Source organism: Podarcis filfolensis (assembly GCF_964270895.1).
Source record: "Podarcis filfolensis genome assembly, chromosome: 11".
NCBI classification, from domain to species: domain Eukaryota; kingdom Metazoa; phylum Chordata; class Lepidosauria; order Squamata; family Lacertidae; genus Podarcis; species Podarcis filfolensis.
The window spans coordinates 23,385,169-23,405,176 of record NC_139613.1 but is presented as its reverse complement, the minus strand read 5'-3'; the positions used below and the strand labels follow the sequence as shown (position 1 = coordinate 23,405,176).

Here is a 20,008-nt window from a genome sequence, read left to right as displayed (position 1 = left end):
TACCTAAGCGATGAAGGGATTTATTTTTGTTGCTGCTGCTTCTGCTGGCTGGCTCAGTTTTTCATCTCCTGCTGTGATCTGACTCAGGGTCTCTCTATGGTTTGCTTTAATGGACACACAATGTACTCCGGCAAATAGCTCAGAGCAAGGTCATCTACAAAAATAGGAGCCCGATTCCTGGGATGTAGGGAAACTAAATTGCAGCAGTTCGATTCCCATTGGAGGGCTGCTTTTAGGAACAGAACTGAACACTAGTTTTTTAGGGTTTGAAGAGAAATTCTGCTATGATTCCGAACACTAACTTATTCAATTAATTATGCAATTATTATTTTTTATTAAAAGTTTTTGAATGTATCAGTTGCTTTTTTGTGGAGTTTGGAGTTTACAGGGTTAAAACTCCTTGGTGTCCTGTATCTGGGGAGGGGCCTGACGCAGGGCCTACTTCACAGGCTTTGTCTGTGAGAGTTGCTTTCACTTTTGACTAAAAGAAGCAGGAGAGAGACTGTGTGTGCTTTTAGCCACACGGACCGACCGGCAGGACCGCTGCAACTCTGTTTTCCTGCCCAGGTCAGCCTCAAGCCCCAAGCAGAGCTGCGCAGGGGAAGCGCTGACTGGACGACAGGATTTAATGCCCAAATTTTTTTGCCACAGCGACTCAAAGCAACTTGCAATATTTTAAGCAAAACAAAAACATATATACAAACCACTGTAAAAAAATAAATCTAAAATATAATTCCATTGAAAGGGAAATATAGAGAGCTCCAGATGAAAAGTGAGGCTGTATGTGCTGCATTTCATGAGTGGATTTCTTTTGTAAGCTACATTCTGGGCAAGCAGAACACCAGTTTCTGAAGGGGTAGCTAATTTGGTGCCCTCCAGAATGTGTTGGACTCCAGTGCCATCAGCCCCAGTGAGCAAGGCCAATGGTCAGAGCTGACATGATCTGGAGTCTGGCAACACCTGGATATTATCACACTGGCTATTCCTGCTGTAGAGTGTTCCCTGTGATCCATGTACATTGCTTTATTTATTTATCTAGGCATTTTTTAAATACCACCCAGGAAACTGTGTCCAATGAGCAGTTCACAGTTGTAAATCAATGAAGTTTAAATACAAACAGTACGTACCAAAAAATACCAGGCAACTTACAAAAGCAACAGGAACACAGAATTCACAGAGTGCAGCCTAGAACAGTACAACAGCATAACATCAGTAAAGGAGATATATATACCCCACCCCTTCGCTCTGCAAATGTAGGGTGCTTGTAAGTCTTGGCCTTAATTTGCAAGCAGGTCGTTGAGATATCACAGGTGAGTCATTGGGAACAGGTTTGTTTGTTTGTTTGTTTGTTTGTTTTTAACACAGCTTTTCAGATTTCCCTCCAGTGCAAATCTGGATTCCAGGTGGTGGTGGGGGATATGGACTGTGATTTTGGGTCAGAAGCACCAATCTCATCGATCCCACCATAAACACCCATTGGGAATTGCTCTGTTTGGAAATACCTCCCCCCTGCACATACTGTTCTGGGTGTACTTCCCCACCCCCAGCTAATGGGGTTGGTCATGGAAGGAAGAAGGGGGAAGCCCTTTTGCACTCACAGAAGTCTTTTCATAGACTTCCATTATAGGGACTGGTTAGTTGAATCTGGCCCCTAGTGAACAGTGATGTGGGGTTTTATTTCTGGTGTTGCCAATTGACTTTTGTTTGTACTTTTAAAATCTGACTGTACTTTTAAAATACCGTATTTTTCGCCCTATAGGACGCACCGTCCCATAAGGCGCACCTAGTTTTTTGGGGGGAAATAAAGGGGAAAAAATTATTTCCCCCCCAGGCACGGGGCTGGGGCGGGGGCGGGGGAGGCCCGAGCTTCCCCTGACCCCAGCCCCCAAACAGGCAGCTCTCTGCAAGCCGTGGGAGTCCGGCGCTGGCTCCCGCTGCTTGCTGAGAGGTCCGCGAAGCCTGGGCGTGCTGATCTCAGCGTGCGCAGGCTTCGGCATGCTGGCAACTCTCCGCAAGCAGCGGGAGCGCTCCCGCTGCTTGCGGAGAGGTCCGCAAAGCCTGGAGCCCTCTCGCTCTCCAGGCTTCAGCGAAAGCCTGCATTCGCCCCATAGGACGCACACACATTTCCCCTTCATTTTTGGAGGGGAAAAAGTGCGTCCTATAGGGCGAAAAATACGGTATGTGTACTTTTATAATTTGATGCTATGATGCTTTCGTTTATTTTTATATTTCTTGTGCGATGAACTGTTTCAAAGACTTAACACCTTTTATTTTTATAAAGTGAAAAATAGCAACGACAATGTGCCCACACCCACCCCTTCCTTTGCTAAACAAAGAATGTGAAACTCCCAACCTAACACTGTAGCTACTGACCATTATTCCCACCCCTCATCCAGCAAACTTTTTATGCTTGATGGACAATTTCACACATAACATAAAGGCTAAACCAGGTTTGCCACAGAAGGTGGGCTTGCCTGCAACACTTAGCCAAACTACCACTCAGCATGGTTTGTCCATAGTTTACAGTTTGTTCTTGGGCTGTGTACACACTATCAGCTGAAAAGACCACTATTTTTCTCAATTCAGACAAACTGGTTGTGGGGTGGGGGAATGCATCAAACACAGCATGCCATTAGGAAAGACAGGGTAGATACATGATAGATCTGTGGCTAGTGTCATGGGTATACTACTTCCGAAATCAGCAGTGGGAGCATACTAGATGCAGTACACAGCTATTGTCTGGAAGAGCTAAACCAGAGGCTAAACCACCAGGTTCAGACAAGAGACTAGGCCAAGGCATAGGCTCAGCTCAGTGCAACAGCAGAATGACTGGTGAGGAGCAAAGCAGCCATGATTTCCTGCCCAGAAGCCCACTCATTTGCACTGAGCCAATGGTTTCACTTAGCGTTAAATGTGAAACAAGAAGAAAGCGTACATTCAACAGGATGCGGCAGCCAGTCACATAGGAATTCCTCCTTCCCCATACTGAGACATGGTCAAAAATACACCAGTTTTCAGGCGCAAAGATAGTCTTGACCTAGTTAGCTTGTGCTGGCAACTGTATCAGCCAAGTGCATTGTCTTCAGCAAAAGGGTAAATCTATTCCTGACAAATCTCAGTAAGATGTATGAAAGCCAAATTTGTTTCTTTCCCTGGAAACAAACCACCAGCAATGTTTTTGCACAACAGATGTTTCTTAGCAAGTATGTTAAAATAACTTCCCGCCCCCCAAAAAAGAATATATTTACATCCTGCATCAGCAACCTCCAAAAAAAGAACAAAAAAACCAAAATCAGACAATACTTAGTGAGGTGAACCAAGGATCCTAGTATGTGGCTGCTTCCTATGATGGTGAGTGGGGTGTGTGGGTCCTTCTAGGTAGCTTTTTCTAAAGTTAATGTGCAGGTGGCAGGAACATGGCTAGGAGATGTGGTGGCAGTAGGGCTTGCTCAGGGGGTCATGTGTCATGAACTGGCAGGACAATGAGGAAGGGGAGGAGGATCCCAGTGAGGGGTGTGCCTATGATTGATACACACTGGGGCAAGCTGAAGATGGGGAAGGGGAGGTTGGGGGCTTAGAAGGTACTCACGGGATATTGGAGGACGTCAGGAGGGTAGCAGACAGTTCACAGGCACCAGGGGAAGGAGACACAGAACCAGAGGTGCCCCATCTCTGCAGACATGGTAGGCTGTGAGGCATCAGGAAGAGCAGGAAGTGCACTCCAGGAGACTGAGGGAGGCAAGGAAACACAGCCCAGCTTACTAATGGTCCAGGTGGAGATCATGGAACTCATTAGATCTGGGAGGAGGCTGTGGTCATGCAGCTGAATTAGGCTAAGGGCAGGTGAGGGTCATCTGCCTCATCAAGTGGAGAGGACAGTTGCTCAACTGGAGCAAACTCAGGTGCAGGAATCAAGATTGTGAAGGATAGAAGCGAAGCAAGGCAGAGACTCTGTGTCTGCTCAGCTTTCTCTGTTGATAGACCATGGCTTGGCTGTTTTGGGAATGCCACTGGACAATGACTTTGGGGCTGACCATGTGTGTTTCAACCCTGGATCTTCTGCAGAGGCAGAAACCTGACCTTGACTTTGGACCTTGCTTGTTGTATTGGACAATTCGGACTGTCTGACTGCTTTCTAATGTTACACTTGGGACTGTGTGCACAGTCAGGACTTAGCTCCAGGCACACTGGGGTTCAGGATACCCTGTAACACACCCTTGAACGTGTGTGTGGGGGAGGGTTATTTAACTAGAGGGTCCTTTCATACATCCTTTTTATTGTGCATCATGATAATTTTGCTCATGATGGTATTGGGGTGGTTATACGCAATCCCACTATCTATGCTGTTTGCCCCTGAAATGTTGGACATACTGCTTTGTTTCCAGTTTGTGCTTGTCCAGGACTGTAATTTCCCCTTCATGCAGTCAATTACTCAGTTGTTGCATGCCAAGGCCCTGTGACCCTGTTGCTCCCTAAGAGATGAATACCAAACCAGAAAGCAACATATAAGTTGGGTTCAAATAGGCCACAAATTTATTGATTACAGATGTGAATGGTTTGGCATAGGAATCAGGTAAAGCCATTTATTCCACTCCAGCCTGTCTGCTTGGGAGTGTATATAAGGGTAAACCACAAGGGGGCCCCGTTGGAGAAGTGCTATGGCCCTAGCCCCTGCCTGGGCATCTGGACAGAAGCAGCTCCTTGTGGATCCCTTTAACGGAATACCCTTATCAAGGAGGGGCAAGCAGGGGCTACAACCTCCCCTCCAGCCAAGACCCTATGCTTACCCTATGCCTAACCAAAACAAAGCTGTGACGATTGCTATGAGGTAGGTGAAAACCAAATGGCCGGTGCCAATTTGCTAAGTGAGAATATGGCAGCCAACAAAGTCCAGAACAAGGTCCTAAAAGGTAAAGGGACCCCTGACTGTTAGGTCCAGTCGCGGATGACTCTGGGGTTGCGGCGCTCATCTCACTTTATTGGCCGAGGGAGCCGGCGTACAGCTTCCAGGTCATGTGGCCAGCATGACTAAGCTGCTTCTGGCGAACCAGACCAGCGCACGGAAATGCCATTTACCTTCCCGCCGGAGCGGTACCTATTTATCTACTTGCACTTTGTGCTTTCAAACTGCTAGGTTGGCAGGAGCAGGGACTGAGCAACGCGAGCTCACCCCGTCGCAGGGATTCGAACTGCCGACCTTCTGATCGGCAAGTCCTAGGCTCTGTGGTTTAGCCCACAGTGCCACCCGCGTCCCTTGAGAATATGGCAGCCAACAAAGTCCAGAACAAGGTCCTAGTATGATAGTAAAACACAGGGAAAAGGGAGGCATCTGAAGGCAGCCCTGTTTAGGGAAGCTTTTAATGTTTAATAGATTATTGTATTTTAATATTCTGTTGGAAGCCGCCCAGAGTGACTGGGCGAAGCCCAGCCAGATGGGCAGGGTATGAATAAATGAATGAATGAATGAATAAAATATAATAATAATAATAATAATAATAATAATAATAATAATAATAATAATAATATTGGCAGGGTGGGAGGTCTGGCAACGAGCTGGAGAGGAGGGCTGGGCAGGCCGCAACTAATTCCCCTGGGAGCTAACCCAAACTACAGTCAGGGGCAGGCCCAACCGGCCAGTCCTCCCCAGCTGGCTACCAGATTGCGGGCAAGGCCATGGCCAGGCCGCAACACCTCCTGACTGTTAAAGGTAAGTGGACTTAGGAAGATAGTCTAACACGAGACACTAGAATGACAGAACGGCTTGGAAACTAACTACACCTGCAAGAACTGTTGGCATAAAACTCCCCCTGGGTACATAAGACAGCGATGATGGATTAACTCATCAGCTACGCACTTCGTTGATTGAATTCCCCTTTGCTTGTGTGTGTCTCTAAACTGAAGCAGTGGTCCTGAAGTATTACCCAAAGGCACCCTCTGGCGTTCACTTAAAGCAATTACCATCAAACAACTTGCCAGGTACAGTATATATCCTGAACAATAGGGCTTGCTTCTAAAATATTCCCTGACATGTGCTGCTCCTTATTTATGATGATATTTAGAGAGTTATGCTTTAACAGTATTGTCTTCAGCCTATCCATTTGGCTGCCTTTCTTGAGAATTTTTTTATGCACAGCTATTGTTGTCCACATTGTTTGGGTGTCGAAGGCTTAGAATACTATACAGCAGTCTTCCCCAACCTGGTGCCTATTGGATATTTCAGACTGCAGTTCCCATCAGCCACAGACAGTGTGCCCAAAGGTCATGGAAGATGAGAATTGTAATCCAAACCACCTGGAGAGACGTGGGGTTTTATAAGAGGATTAGAGGCCAAGCGAACATTTCAGCCTTAGCACTGATGAGAAGAAGGGCCATTAGGATAGCGGAGCTCTTTGATGAAAAGGAAGGTGCTGGGTGATCGTACCTTTCTGTGCAGTTAAGGATTTAATGCTACTCGGGAACAATGTGTATAGGCATCCTCCCACTTACTGTACATATGATTGACTCACGAGTGACTGCATATATGTGTGGTGCCAGTAGATCAATTCAAACTTGGAAATAATGGGAGAGAGCTGGAAAGTCCTTGTGGCTCATGAGAAGACCCTCCACAGACCCTAAAGAGATTTTAAAGGCTTAAAAAAAAAGAATTTATGGACTCCAAAATGGCACACAGGAGCTCTCATCCCCCACTCAACAGCTGTTGGGCAGGAAGCTTCATTGCAGTGGGCTTGGACATGCTGCTCCCTGCCCTTTCTGGCAATCTGGAGACAAAGGTACTGTATAAAAGAAAAGAAAAGAAAAGAAAAAACAGGTGTTTAGAAGCTTTTCAGAGGGTGCCCTGCACTTTACACCATTTAACTTATGCATGCAGGAGCCCAGAACGTAACCCCCACATAAGTGGGGAGTTGCCTGTACTTTCCTTAGCATTTAGTACTTTCAATAAAACAGAGAAAGAGCTAGCAAAGCCGATTCTAGAATTAGGTTGGGAAAGTTGACTCCAGAAGCCCCAGCAACACCTCTAATACTTGTCTCTGAATCAAGATGGACAGATTATTTGTAAACATCCTGAATTTAGCAGAAGTGTTTGCGGGGAGAGGGTGGTTGCAGGATTAGACTCTGGCAGTTATGCTGGTGCAAAATACTGTGCCGTATTGAAATACGCTGCATTTGCTATGGATGTGCATTAGAGGGCAGCCTACTGCAAATACAGAAAGGCCATTACCGTACTTCACTGAAAACACACAGCTTATTTTGCTATTCCACTTAGTAGCTTAAATGAAGGGTGATGTGGAAGCCCATCTTCCCTTGCTGAACAATCCCAAATCAAGACAGGGTTTCCAAGAAAAGTTGTGCAGTTTTCTGCATTTAAGAAAAGTGCAATGGAGACGATTGGGAGAGTTAAATGGCTCAGGATGGCATAAGGAAAGACAATGTAATTTTGCCCAATACCAGCTGAATGAATATGAATGTTAATCTGCCAACACACTTCATTTTCAACTCTCTACAAAAGGAGTATCAGGGAAACAACTTGACCTGCATGGAGGTGTGTACAAAACATCAATGCCCTTTTTGCACAGGAACCTATAAATGGGTCTGAATTGTATATTGAATGCCCCTTATAGCAGCAGGAAAATCAAAATATGAGTTAGGACAGCGGTCAGCAGACTCTTTCAGCAGGGGGCCGGTCCACTGTCCCTCAGACCTAGTGGGGGGCCGGACTATATGTTGCCATGATTATGACCCGCATTTTTGGCAAAAACCCTTATTGGTACCAACCCCAACGTTGCCCAAATGTGGTTTTTTTTGGGGGGGAGGGTGTTCCCTCACACACCCATGCTGCTTCCTTTGCGTTTTACACATTGACGATTATTATTTCTCTCATAAGGCGGGGTGGGGGGCTGAGGTAAGTGTGCCATTCCTGTCAGCCCTGGAGAGCATGTACGCATGTGTGGGTGAAGGGAAAAGCCACTGGCCACACTAAGTCAGGCCAGCGCCGCTCAAGCAAAAACATTATTTTCCCCATGTGAGGGAAGAGGAGGCAGCAGCGGCCATTTACCTCTACATGGCTTGCACCGTATAGCTAATGAGCGGACTCCCCAGCAGAGCGCAGAACTGCTTTGGAGTGCAGCCACCCAGGCGCTCCCCGCTTCCTTTGGTGGGGAGCACTGCTGCCACAGACACACCGAGGCATCACTCCCGAGGCGCCTCTGAGCCCCTGCCACCGCAACTGCCCTTCCTGAGGTCATTCGCCGGCAGATCCATGGTGGAAATCCAAACTGTGGCTCCTTTTCCCTCTTCCCTAACCCCGACCCTGGCAGAAAAGATTGCTGCGCACGCACGACGGATGGAGAAGGGGCTTGTCTCCAGCAGTCGCCTGCCTCACTTTTGACCCCCAAGCCTGGCTGAGTCGCCCAAACCATCGCATGCGCACGCGCACACACTATGGCAGCTGCCTGGATTCCCGGACCATCCACCAGCCAGACCTTGAAGGCAGTTGGGCCTGATCCAGCCCACAGGCCTTAGTTTGCTAACCCATGAGTTAGGACCTGCTCACTAAGTGTCATGGCTTTTTGCAGTTTGATTTGATTTTATTTTCATATATGGGAACATCCTCTTATTATTGTTGCTGGATTAGGAGCATTGCACAGGGCATGTGCCTCTTTGTAGATCTTTGCTACTACAGAGCCTGCGGTCACCTGCAGCTGGGTGGTCACTGAATTCTGTGCCTCCCAGGGCGCCATAGTAATCCATCGTACGTGCATTTGACGTGCAGGATTTCAGCCATATGTGGTTGAAGGCGGACTGCTTGAAAGTGTGCAGATCCCAAGCAAGGCAGAGAACTTAACAGCTCTTTTCATGCCAGGTAACCCAAGTGGAACCAGCACGAAAAGAGCCTTGAAGCTCTGCGCCTTGCTTGTGGGGGCAAGGACTGCTCAGTACAGAGGCTCTGGAAGCTCTGAGGATGCTCCCTCTACCCCCTTCTAACCATGGGGCTGCTCCAAGCATTTGACTATACAATATTTTCACATATAAGACGTAACCCTTGAAGCCAAACCCCCATGTAAGCGGATGGGTTACTATACCATTATCATTGGTGCCTTTGGGCAGCTGCCTCAGACTCATACCTTGTTTTTAAGGAAGTTTATGGCCCTCCTAGAAAGAAAGTTATGGGGCAAAATGTGTAGGTGTCTTCTAAGCAACTTCTGTGAAATTAAGAGTAAATGTGATGTGTCCACCTTGTTTATATTTCCTGGTAGTGTTGTTCTTAGACAGCAACAGCATCTCTCTCTGTGTGTGTAATCAATGTGGTGTAATCTCCTCAAATGGGAGCAGCAGGACTATAGTTGACTTCCCATGGTAACAATGAAGTTGCCAGGGCTTGTTGTCTCTTTAATTATATGTCCTGTGGCACTCCCCATGGCAGCCATTTTATGTTATACCAAGCCCTGTGGCAGCCATTTTGTGCTACGTGACCCCCACCGCCCTGTGACAGCCATTTTGTGCCTGGCACCCACCAGCGCGCTCTCAGAATTTGAAATGTGCCTGCTGGTTTCAAAAAATTGGTACCCCTTAGTGTAGCAGTTATGCTGAACAATGCTAAAAATGAGCAGCAAGCTCTTAGGCAACCTAAATGAACCTGGAAAACATTTAAGTGCTTTGTTTTGTTTTTTAGAAACTTGAAAACACAAGGTGGGGCGTAAACTGAAGGCGATTAGCCACTTTCTGAAGTAGGAAAAAAACCAACACTTCTTGCCTTTAACAAAGAACAGACACATGTTAACAGAACCAGATGAAACTTTTCGCGATGGAGAGGCAGCCGAATGGATGCCTGATCTTTAAATTCCACTGGGGATCTGTAGCGGGGGGTGAATTGGTTGCAGATGGGCAGTTTTCTGTAACAGAAGTAAACAGGCTTTGAGAAAATGCAGATTTTATTGGGTGTGCGTGCATATATCATAAGCCTTTATTGTGCTTTATTCCCTTTCCTTTTTTTTTTTACATTAAAAACTTAGGTGAGCATTCCAGCGAGGAATGTTGATTAAGATTTCCATTTAGCAATATTAAAGCCCCAATATTATTATTTTTTTTAAAAAACCTCATAAATACCAAACCAACTCCCCTTGTCAGAATGAAGAAAATAAAGGTTTGTTTATTTTGCCCAGCCCTCCCCAATCTCATGCCCTCTAGTTGTTTTGGACTATAATTCCCATCATCCCTAAACTTTGGTCATGCTGGCTGTGGCTGATGGAATTATAGTCCAAAACACCTGGACAGTACCAGGTTGGGGGAAGGCTGCTTTAGCCAGAGTGGATAGGAAGCAAAAATCATAAGGACTGGTGGTGGTGGGTAGTTTTCATAAGCATTTAACCGGTGCAATTTTTCTAGAAAAAGAGGTGTCAGAACTCACTATGAATGCTTCATAATAGCAATTGCACCCACCTGAGAGGTGCCAGAACTGAGTCCCAGTGAGTTCTGGCAGAAAAAGCCCTGCTTTTACCAGTTTCATGGTGGGCAGAAACGCAGCAGGTGTATCTGCCCCTAACAGTAAACCTCCATGCCTGCTGAATTTCCCGAGAAACAGTTGTGCAGCCAAGCGCACACCACAACCTACTGCGTTGCCTACAACTTAATGTTTCTTTCAAGGGTAATTTCAGTGGGGAGGGACCCTGTGAGCAATAGGGAAGACCTCTGAGGGAGCTTATGTGCCTGAGGGCAGCACGTTGGTCACCCCTGGAATCATCAGAAATGAAGTTAAGGAAGGACAGGGGATGTTTTACGTAGCATGTTGATGTGCAGCCTGCAAGGAAAGACATGGAACTTTCCAAAATATAGCAGAATGTTAGGAAGTCGTGGCTTTTTTTTCAGACAGAAATTTCCGGAACTCAGTTCCGTCACCTCTCAGGTGGGTGCCATTGCTACTCTAAGAGAGCGAGGGAGGTGTTTATGGCGAGTTCCAGCACCTCTTCCTCTAGAAAGATAGCATTGGAGGAAGTTACGATTTGTAGGATCTTGCGTGCGTTCAGAGCATCACAGCTTGACAGAAAATGTTGCTGTCTGCTTTACAACCTCAGTTGTGTGCTCCTTATTTTTGGATGTTTGATAAGTTGATATCTTTTGAGAATATAACCTGTTTGCAGGGAGAAAAGGTATCTTAAAAGAAGAAGCTGTTAACTGCCCGCTTCGACTTGAGGGCAGCAGCACCACCTTCCTATTTGCTGCGGGAGTTGCATGGCCTAGCCACAATCAGGCCAGCTGTTCCCTTGACCCACAGGGTGACATGATGGTCCAGGTGAACTTAAGAAAAATATGTAAAGCATGCACCAGCAATGCTCTTTGCTGACCTGGCTGTCCCAGGATTGGAGGAGCACCTCAAAACACACTGGCATGCATCAGCCTGCACACTCTTTTCCCTCCTCATTGGGTTGCAGTGTGTCAGTTTGCTTGCAGTGTTTCATGGCTTGCAGGGATTAGTAGAAAATTACCTCAACACGTCTTTAATTCATGAGTAGAGTCTCTGAAATATTTATTATGTTTACAGATTTGACAAAATAAGACAAGTCCACTCGTTATACAGAATGCGCATCAACGAAAATGTCCAATGACTGACACGTAGGGTTTACTTCCACATAGAATTAAGAAGTCTGCACATGGGTAATACTGGAACATCACACACCTGAACACGAAGTCCTGCGGGCATAATAAAGAAGATTTGCCACAGCACAGATCACCCAGCAGCACAAGAAAGTTTTTTTTTATTATTATTTTTAGAAGTGCAATCAGTATAGGGTGAGATGAATGGGCTTCCAGCAGTTTCCCTGGATGTTTGATAAGTCCAGGATCAGCCCATCTAGTTCAATAATGTCTACACTAACTGACAGCTGTTCTCCAGGGTTTCAGGCAGGAGTCTTTTTCTGGAATCGTAGAACTGTAGAGTTGGAAGGGACCACGGGGGTCATCTAGTCCAACCCCCTACAAGCCCAACATGGGGCTTGAACTCACAACCCTGAGATTAACAGTCTGTTGCTTTACTGACTGAGCTATGGAGATGCCAGGGATCTCCTTTTGCGCTCAAAGCATGAGCTCCGCCACTGAGCGACATACCTACTGTTCAGTTTACAAGCCGACTGAGGAAAAGTCACGCATTCGTTTTTGGTATTTGACTAACATTTTATGTGCCTCTCTGTAAGTGTTGTAGGACTGCAGCCTTAAATTATGCACGGCTTATTCATTGGTTTCAATGGGATTCATGTCCAAAGTAGCTGTAGCATGGCATGTGAAACCAGTTTGCCAAAGAGATTTAGTTCAGGCCTTATACTGGATATTGAAATATATATAGTGTTTGTTTTATGGATTTGTAAAGCCTTGATTTAAAAGGGTTCATCACTCAGTGCCCCGCCCTCGATGTTTTGGACCCCATTTTCCACCAGTGCCTGCTGGCACAGCCCTGTCCCCCCCCCATGTGACTGTGATTGTGTAGAAGGGAACACCTGAAGAGTCAACACACGTTTCACATCTCTTTAGTAAAGTAGGGTTTATAAGGGGAGTTCCATAGCATTTAAAGCACATGACTTCCCCCAAAGTATCCTGGGAACTGTAGTTCCTCCATAGAGACTTAACACTTCCTAATACCCGTATCAAACTACAGGTCCCAGGGTTATTTGGGGGAAGTCATGTGCTTTAAATGTGAGTTGGATATGCTTTAAATGTATGGTACAGATCTGGCCTAAGGCCCTCTTCTCTCCTTCCTAGTGTAGTTCATTCTCCTGTGATTCCTAACAATTTAGTACAATGGGCCTGTGTCTTCTAGGTTATGAAGAGATACTTCCCCAGCCCTATTCCAGACAAGTGTGTGTGTTAGGAAAGGTGAAAACAAAAGGGGGAAACTCCCTGTATCATTCAGTTTTCTACTAACCATGCCCTACTTTTTCCAAACATCAGACGTGCTAAATCATTTTCTAGACTGGACCACCTGAGGGTGCAGTCTATTTCCCCTAAATCCCCACATATGGAAAATTAGATTCCACACAGAATGGTTCTCATTTAGATTTCTTCTTGACAATCTACTTTGCTATTTGCAGGGAATTTGCATGTGTGTGGAGGTGCATTCCGTCATAAATAACCCCACCTGTCATCTAAAAGTCCCCGAAATAGGTTGCTAAGTCTCCGAGTCAAACTAGACGTTAAGTGGGAGATCCATGACTGAGTTGGCTGATGTTTTCTGTTCTTTGGGGGGTGGGGAACAAACCCCCACATTTAAAATAGGTGCAGGCAGTTGCATGTTTGTATGCAGCATGGGTGTGCTGGGGGGTGGGGTGGGGAGGTGTTGAACTGTTTTCACCCTGTGCAATTTCCCCAGTCTGAATAGCTCTCCTAACTAACTCTATTCACCCTGCAGGAGAGGGAATACTGTCAACAGCTGCTGGGTCAATGTTCTCCCCACTCCTAGAACTAACAGCAGCTGTGCAGGGAGGGGCAATTTAGAGCGGGGAAACATCAGTGGAGAAAGTGTTAAACGTCCCCTCCCCTGGGTGGAATTTTCTGATCAAATTCAGGACCCCCCCCAAATCTGTTTTAGAATGAATTAAATAGAACCACCCTCCCACACATGAGTGATTTGTTCCCCAGTCTGTGAAATACCTCTACATAGATCCTTCTAATCAGTGTTCTATAGCCTTGCTGTTGTTGTTTAGTCGTTTAGTCGTGTCCGACTCTTCGTGACCCCATGGACAAGAGCACGCCAGGCACTCCTGTCTACTACTGCCTCCCGCAGTTTGGTCAGACTCATGTTTGTAGCTTCGAGAACACTGTCCAACCATCTCATCCTCTGTCGTCCCCTTCTCCTTGTGCCCTCCATCTTTCCCAACATCAGGGTCTTTTCCAGGGAGTCTTCTCTTCTCATGAGGTGGCCAAAGTATTGGAGCCTCAGCTTCACGATCTGTCCTTCCAGTGAGCACTCAGGGCTAATTTCCTTAAGAATGGATGCGTTTGATCTTCTTGCAGTCTATGGGACTCTCAAGAGTCTCCTCCAGCACCATAATTCAAAAGCATCAATTCTTCGGCGATCAGCCTTCTTGATGGTCCAGCTCTCACTTCCATACATCACTACTGGGAAAACCATGGCTTTAACTATACGGACCTTTGTTGGCAAGGTGACGTCTCCGCTTTTTAAGATGCTATCTAGGTTTACCATCGCCTTTCTCCCAAGGAGCAGGCGTCTTTTAATTTCGTGACTGCTGTCACCATCTGCAGTGATCAGGGAGCCCAAGAAAGTAAAATCTCTCACTGCCTCCATTTCTTCCCCTTCTATTTGCCAGGAGGTGATGGGACCAGTGGCCATGATCTTCGTTTTTTTGATGTTGAGCTTCAGACCATATTTTGCGCTCTCCTCTTTCACCCTCATTAAAAGGTTCTTTAATTCTTCCTCACTTTCTGCCATCAAGGTTGTGTCATCTGCATATCTGAGGTTGTTGATATTTCTTCCGGCGATCGTCATTCCGGCTTGGGATTCATCCAGCCCAGCCTTTCGCATGATGAATTCTGCATATAAGTTGAATAAGCAGGGAGACAATATACAGCCTTGCCGTACTCCTTTCCCAATTTTGAACCAATCAGTTGTTCCATATCCAGTTCTAACTGTAGCTTCTTGTCCCGCATAGAGATTTCTCAGGAGACAGATGAGGTGATCAGGCACTCCCATTTCTTTAAGAACTTGCCATAGTTTGCTGTGGTCAACACAGTCAAAGGCTTTTGCATAGTCAATAAAGCAGAAGTAGATGTCTTTCTGGAACTCTCTAGCTTTCTCCATAATCCAGCACATGTTTGCAATTTGGTCTCTGGTTCCTCTGCCCCTTCGAAATCCAGCTTGCACTTCTGGGAGTTCTCAGTCCACATACTGCTTAAGCCTGCCTTGTAGAATTTTAAGCATAACCTTGCTAGCGTGTGAAATGAGTGCAATTGTGCGGTAGTTGGAGCATTCTTTGGCACTGCCCTTCTTTGGAATTGGGATGTAGACTGATCTTCTCCAATCCTCTAGCCACTGCTGAGTTTTCCAAATTTGCTGGCATATTGAGTGTAGCACCTTAACAGCATCATCGTTTAAAATTTTTAATAGTTCAGCTGGAATATCGTCACTTCCACTGGCCTTGTTATTGGCGATGCTTTCTAAGGCCCATTTGACTTCACTCTCCAGGATGTCTGGCTCAAGGTCAGCAACCACACTACCTGGGGTGTACGAGACATCCATATCTTTCTGGTATAATTCCTCTGTGTATTCTTGCCACCTCTTCTTGATGTCTTCTGCTTCTGTTAGGTCCTTTCCACTTTTCTCTTTTACTATGGTGTTCTATAACCTGGAGCAGGAACCAGCAAGCCACTCCAGTATCCCTGCCAAGAAAACTCCATGGACAAAGGCAACAAAGGTTCTATAGCCTACCTGAATCCAAAGGGATCCCTTGCCCCTAGGCTAGACAGTGAACAATCTCCTATGGGTGTTGTTGTTTTTTTGTTTTTGTTTTTTTGTAACACATGAACCAGACCTCAAACTACTGGAAAATGACTGCATTTTTAGATACTTCTCTGCAGTTGATTAGAAGCTGGTATCATGGCCATTAGAGGACACAATGAGGCAGCAAATATTGTGGGGCAGGGGGTATGGGGTCATATGGCTTGCTCAACTTCCCCACCCTCAGGTGTGGAGGGCGATGCTGCCTGCTAACTGTCAGTCTGGTTTGCTTTTGTCTCTAGCACCAAAATGTATTGGGCCAGCCCTGTAAACAAGTAGATTAGGCAGCAATCCTATGCAAACTTATTGGGGACTAAGTCCCCTTTAGTACCATGGAAGTCACTTCTGAGGAAACATGCATAGGCTCACACTGTGGGGGTCTCATAAAACTGCAGGTTTACTAGGGAGTAAGTCCTATGGAGCTCAGTGCCACTTATTTCTGAGTAAGGAATGCTTAGGCTCCCATTGCTAAACCTCTTTGTGTGCTTTCCAGAGGCTCACATTTCATGTGCAAGACCACCCTTCCAATAGAGTGACCCAGTTAAGCACTACTAAAAATGAGGCTTTATGTCACAAAAAAGGGCACCTTTGCATTAAAAAAATGCATGTGGTATATGTATAGATGTGAATTTAGAAATAATGACTATAATTTAGAAATACAGCACTGTACATCACACTATAGTGGAGAAGACACCCTGTGAGTTGTGTGATTGCTGCGGTATTAGCAGTTGAAGGACAACTTCATGGCTCCTGCTCTCCCTCCTCTGTGGTTCTTTATCTTTAAACTAGATCTGGACCTCTAAGAGATGACAGCTTCAAACAGAAGACTGTTTTCCGACAGGCCTCCAGAATAGAGAACCAAAGGAGGGCACAACATACTCTCCTATACCCACTGGTGAAACTTGTAATGTTTGAGGGGGAGATGTATTTGCACACATGTGCAAGGCATGTGCCAGGAGCCCGCAAGGACTTATGTTCCCAACTGCATATCCTTGCATATTTACAAACAATTATCTGTCTCATGAAAGAGCCATCAGATGTACCAGCCCTCTTTTCTGCAGTGGTCTTGTATAGCTACAAAGGAATCCAGCTTTCTACTACTTTAGGCCCCCATTGCAGGAGGTTGCACCCTTCTCTGTCCCCCACCCCAGCACATACTGATGTCGAAGCAAGGGAAACATTGCCATGTGTCTCCTTAGCATTCAAGTTATTACTGTGGTCTGAGCTATGATGCCTGTATTCTAGAATGTAGAGATATCTAGAACATACATGGTGACCTAACCTGGCAGAGTCTACAACTAATGACCACTGAGAAGAAATGGGAGTCAGTCTACTACATGATGCATTTTTATAGAACACGCCCCTGAAATGTGCACAAACTGAGAAACGCCTAAGATCTTTTGACTGAAAATAAGTTTCTTCATTGTTTTATTTATAGCATAATCTTTTGGTGTTGTTTTTTTAAAGACACAGTTCTAGAAGTAAAATTGACATGCACTTGCAAGGAAACATATGGATATGTTTTTTTATAATCATCTCATATAGGAAAAATAATTAATTTAACAGAATCAGGAATAGAATATTCTTGTACGACACTGTTAAAAGCATTTATACGATATAAACGTGACTATCGGACACTTAAAACAGCTACTAGAAATTGTTTAAATAAGCCACACAGTCTTCAACTAGCAGCAGGAATTTCACACATCCACAACACTTCTCTCTTCCACACAAGTTTATATACACTGAATAAGTCGTTAAATATTGCACTTATTGGCCCATGATCCCTCCGGTTAGAGGTGTTCAAAAATAGAAAACAAATCTATTTTTTTAAAATAACATTTTCATGCCACATTTAAGACACTTCAGTTCCACAAACACTATTAAATAGTATACACATTCTGACAGTTCCAACTGAATCACAACACAGTGGACATTTACCAACAATATATTGAACGGGAATTACAGCACGGTTTCCATTTAACACTAGTTTGCAAGGTACATGTCAGAATTACCCATTTCTGTCAATTTCATCCTGGTAAGTCCTAGTATCTCTTTCCTATGTTTAGGGAGGGATGTAGGATAGCTGGGAGGTCTGGGTGTGTTCTCTCCCCCTTAAAATGCCAGGGGGCTGTGTCCATCTGTTCCACTGCAAAACTAAATATGAGCTCTATAGCTTGTGAAATTACCACAGGCACTTCCTAGCGATAAGGTGAATTTCTTGGCAAATCCCACAAAGTGGGGTATGAGGATGGGGGGAGAGATATAAGGAAAAGGATTGTAAATGATTTAGATTTTGTTGTGGCTAAACCAGTGTATGGAATGAGTTGGCATGAGACGTGCAAGAGATATTTGGTCAAGTAAGGCGAAAGATTTACACGATCTGAAGAGAAACCAGAGTATTGACTGATTGATTGATTGATTGATTTGGTCAAGTGACTTATTAAGCAGTTTGATAGAATAAATGTTAACAGAGACTTTTTTAAAAAAAAACGAAAACACCACCACCACCACACTATATACCTGACTTGTGAAGAAAAATAATTTATAAATATTAAAGCTGACTTGTATTTTGAATTTGTCAGTGGGATGCTCGACAGAACCAAGTTCTAGTTGGGTATGAAAGAAACAGAAAATCCTGTAATTGACCTAATTATCTGACAGGCATAAATAAGCAAGGATTGGTCTGCAGTAGTTATGGGGATTCTGCTATGAATCCAGCTCTGTCATAACTTTTCTGATTCCCAGAAGAGTACGTCCACTCTAAACTGTGTATTGATGTAGACCAACTGGTAGTTTATTAAAGAAAACGATCTATACTTTGAATGATGCCTCAAAGCTACCTGAGATATGCTTTTTGGACTTTCTAACATAAAAAAACATGTATGACAATCTGCCCGTATCTCAGGGAATCACTTCCTTTAAGAAGACCCTTCACTTCCTGTCACTCATAACTGTACTGGCTTGACAAAATGAATAAGGATGGCACAGGCTTCTGTGGAAAACAAACAAGCAAACAAAAACCAAAACACAAGCATCTTCACAATCCAGTATTAACTGCAGATTTCTCCAACATAATCTGCGTGGAATATATGCAAACTTTGCCATGGAAGGAACAGTTACAGTGTTTTGATTCAGGAAAAGTGGATGTGCATCAGTACCCTCAGGAAAAAGGACCCCCTACTCAACAAGACCCCCATTTACACGGTGCCATCACAAAACATGCTCATTGAAAACTAGCTCTAGCAACTGTCTGTGACTGACAAAACTGCTATCAACAGACATAAATCTTGCACCACTGTTAAGTCTCCTAGAAAACACAACATTCCGACAATTCCACACATTAGGATCAAACTCCAATGAACATAGTGCACCATTAAATAGCACTTCATTCTTAAAATAAATAAGGTGCAGGCAGTACAGCTGGACATAGCAGAGCTGAGCTGACTGGGAAGAAACTCTGTAATCTTTCAGACTCAAGCTCTGGAAAGGCCACACAGATTGAGCTGCTCAGGTCGTTTCTCTATGCAATATACTAAGGGCTTATTCCAGTTCACCAGCAATAGTGCAATGGCCAATACGTATAGAATGGAGAATAAATATGGACAGTCCAGGGTTGTGGGTTGTTTTTTTTTAATGACTGGATGATGTACTCCAGCACAAACTAGAGAGGAATGCTCAAACTGTAAAGAGGGTCTAACAAGAAGAGATGAAACTGATTTGTTTCAACCGTCAAAGTCCAAAGTCCTAGTCAATTAAGCTTGTCAATGACCCCCATGAGTCTCAAAGCAAATTCTGAATGGGAGAGTGGGAGAGTTTGAGCTTAAGACAGCTATAGCTCCTCTCTCAAAGTTGAGCATTCATGTCAGGGTGACCAAATGGGGCAACAGGACAACGCTGTTACTATCATTCATGGCATCACAGGCTCTAGCCCAGGCTTAGGCAATCTCAGCCCTCCAGATGTTTTGGGACTACAACTCCCATCATCCCAACCTAACAGGACCAGTGGTCAGGGATGATGGGAATTGTAGTCCCAAAACATCTGGAGGGCCGAGTTTGCCTATACCTGCTCTAGCCAATTGGAGTTGGTGACACTCAAACAGAAGCACTCCAAAAGGAAACAGTCTTTCTAGCTGGGGGAGGCATCTTTTATTTCACCAGCAACAATATATTGCTCTGAGCGCTGGGAAAATACGATATCTGAAACGCTTTCATGAGTAAAAATGTTTGCATCCTGCATGAGACATTGAACAACTGTACCTCCGTTGCATTATCAGCTGATCGCTTGGGAAAGCCCTGAGTATAAGCACAAAGGAACAAATGGTTCCAGTAACAGTCACATATATTTGCAGCTGAGAGAGAAGGGGAAAAAGCCATTTCGACAGAAAGGACAGGCCAGCTATTCCATATCTCAGACACCAAACAACCAGATTTGAAAATAAGCGAGGGTGGGGAATGCCATTTTGAATTAATGGCATAAAAGGGATAGGCACATTTGCTGTATTGTAG

At 44.9% G+C, this 20,008-nt stretch overlaps 2 long non-coding RNA genes across 2 annotated transcripts in view; one reads left to right on the top strand and one right to left on the bottom strand.

Annotated features, from left to right (window-relative positions):
- Positions 1 to 9,475, bottom strand: part of LOC310744715 — a 38,157-nt gene extending 28,682 nt beyond the window's left edge. Inside the window, exons 1-2 of the long non-coding RNA XR_014539695.1 lie at positions 9,234 to 9,475; positions 6,507 to 6,773 (exon numbers count right to left, since the gene is read on the bottom strand). This is a non-coding gene — a long non-coding RNA (uncharacterized lncRNA). The remainder of the gene's footprint in view (positions 1 to 6,506; positions 6,774 to 9,233) is intronic.
- A 2,864-nt stretch (positions 9,476 to 12,339) lies between these two features.
- Positions 12,340 to 19,445, top strand: LOC310744699. Its single transcript, XR_014539670.1, has 2 exons — positions 12,340 to 13,660; positions 15,417 to 19,445. It is a non-coding gene; the product is annotated as an uncharacterized lncRNA (long non-coding RNA).
- Positions 19,446 to 20,008: the final 563 nt, after the last annotated feature.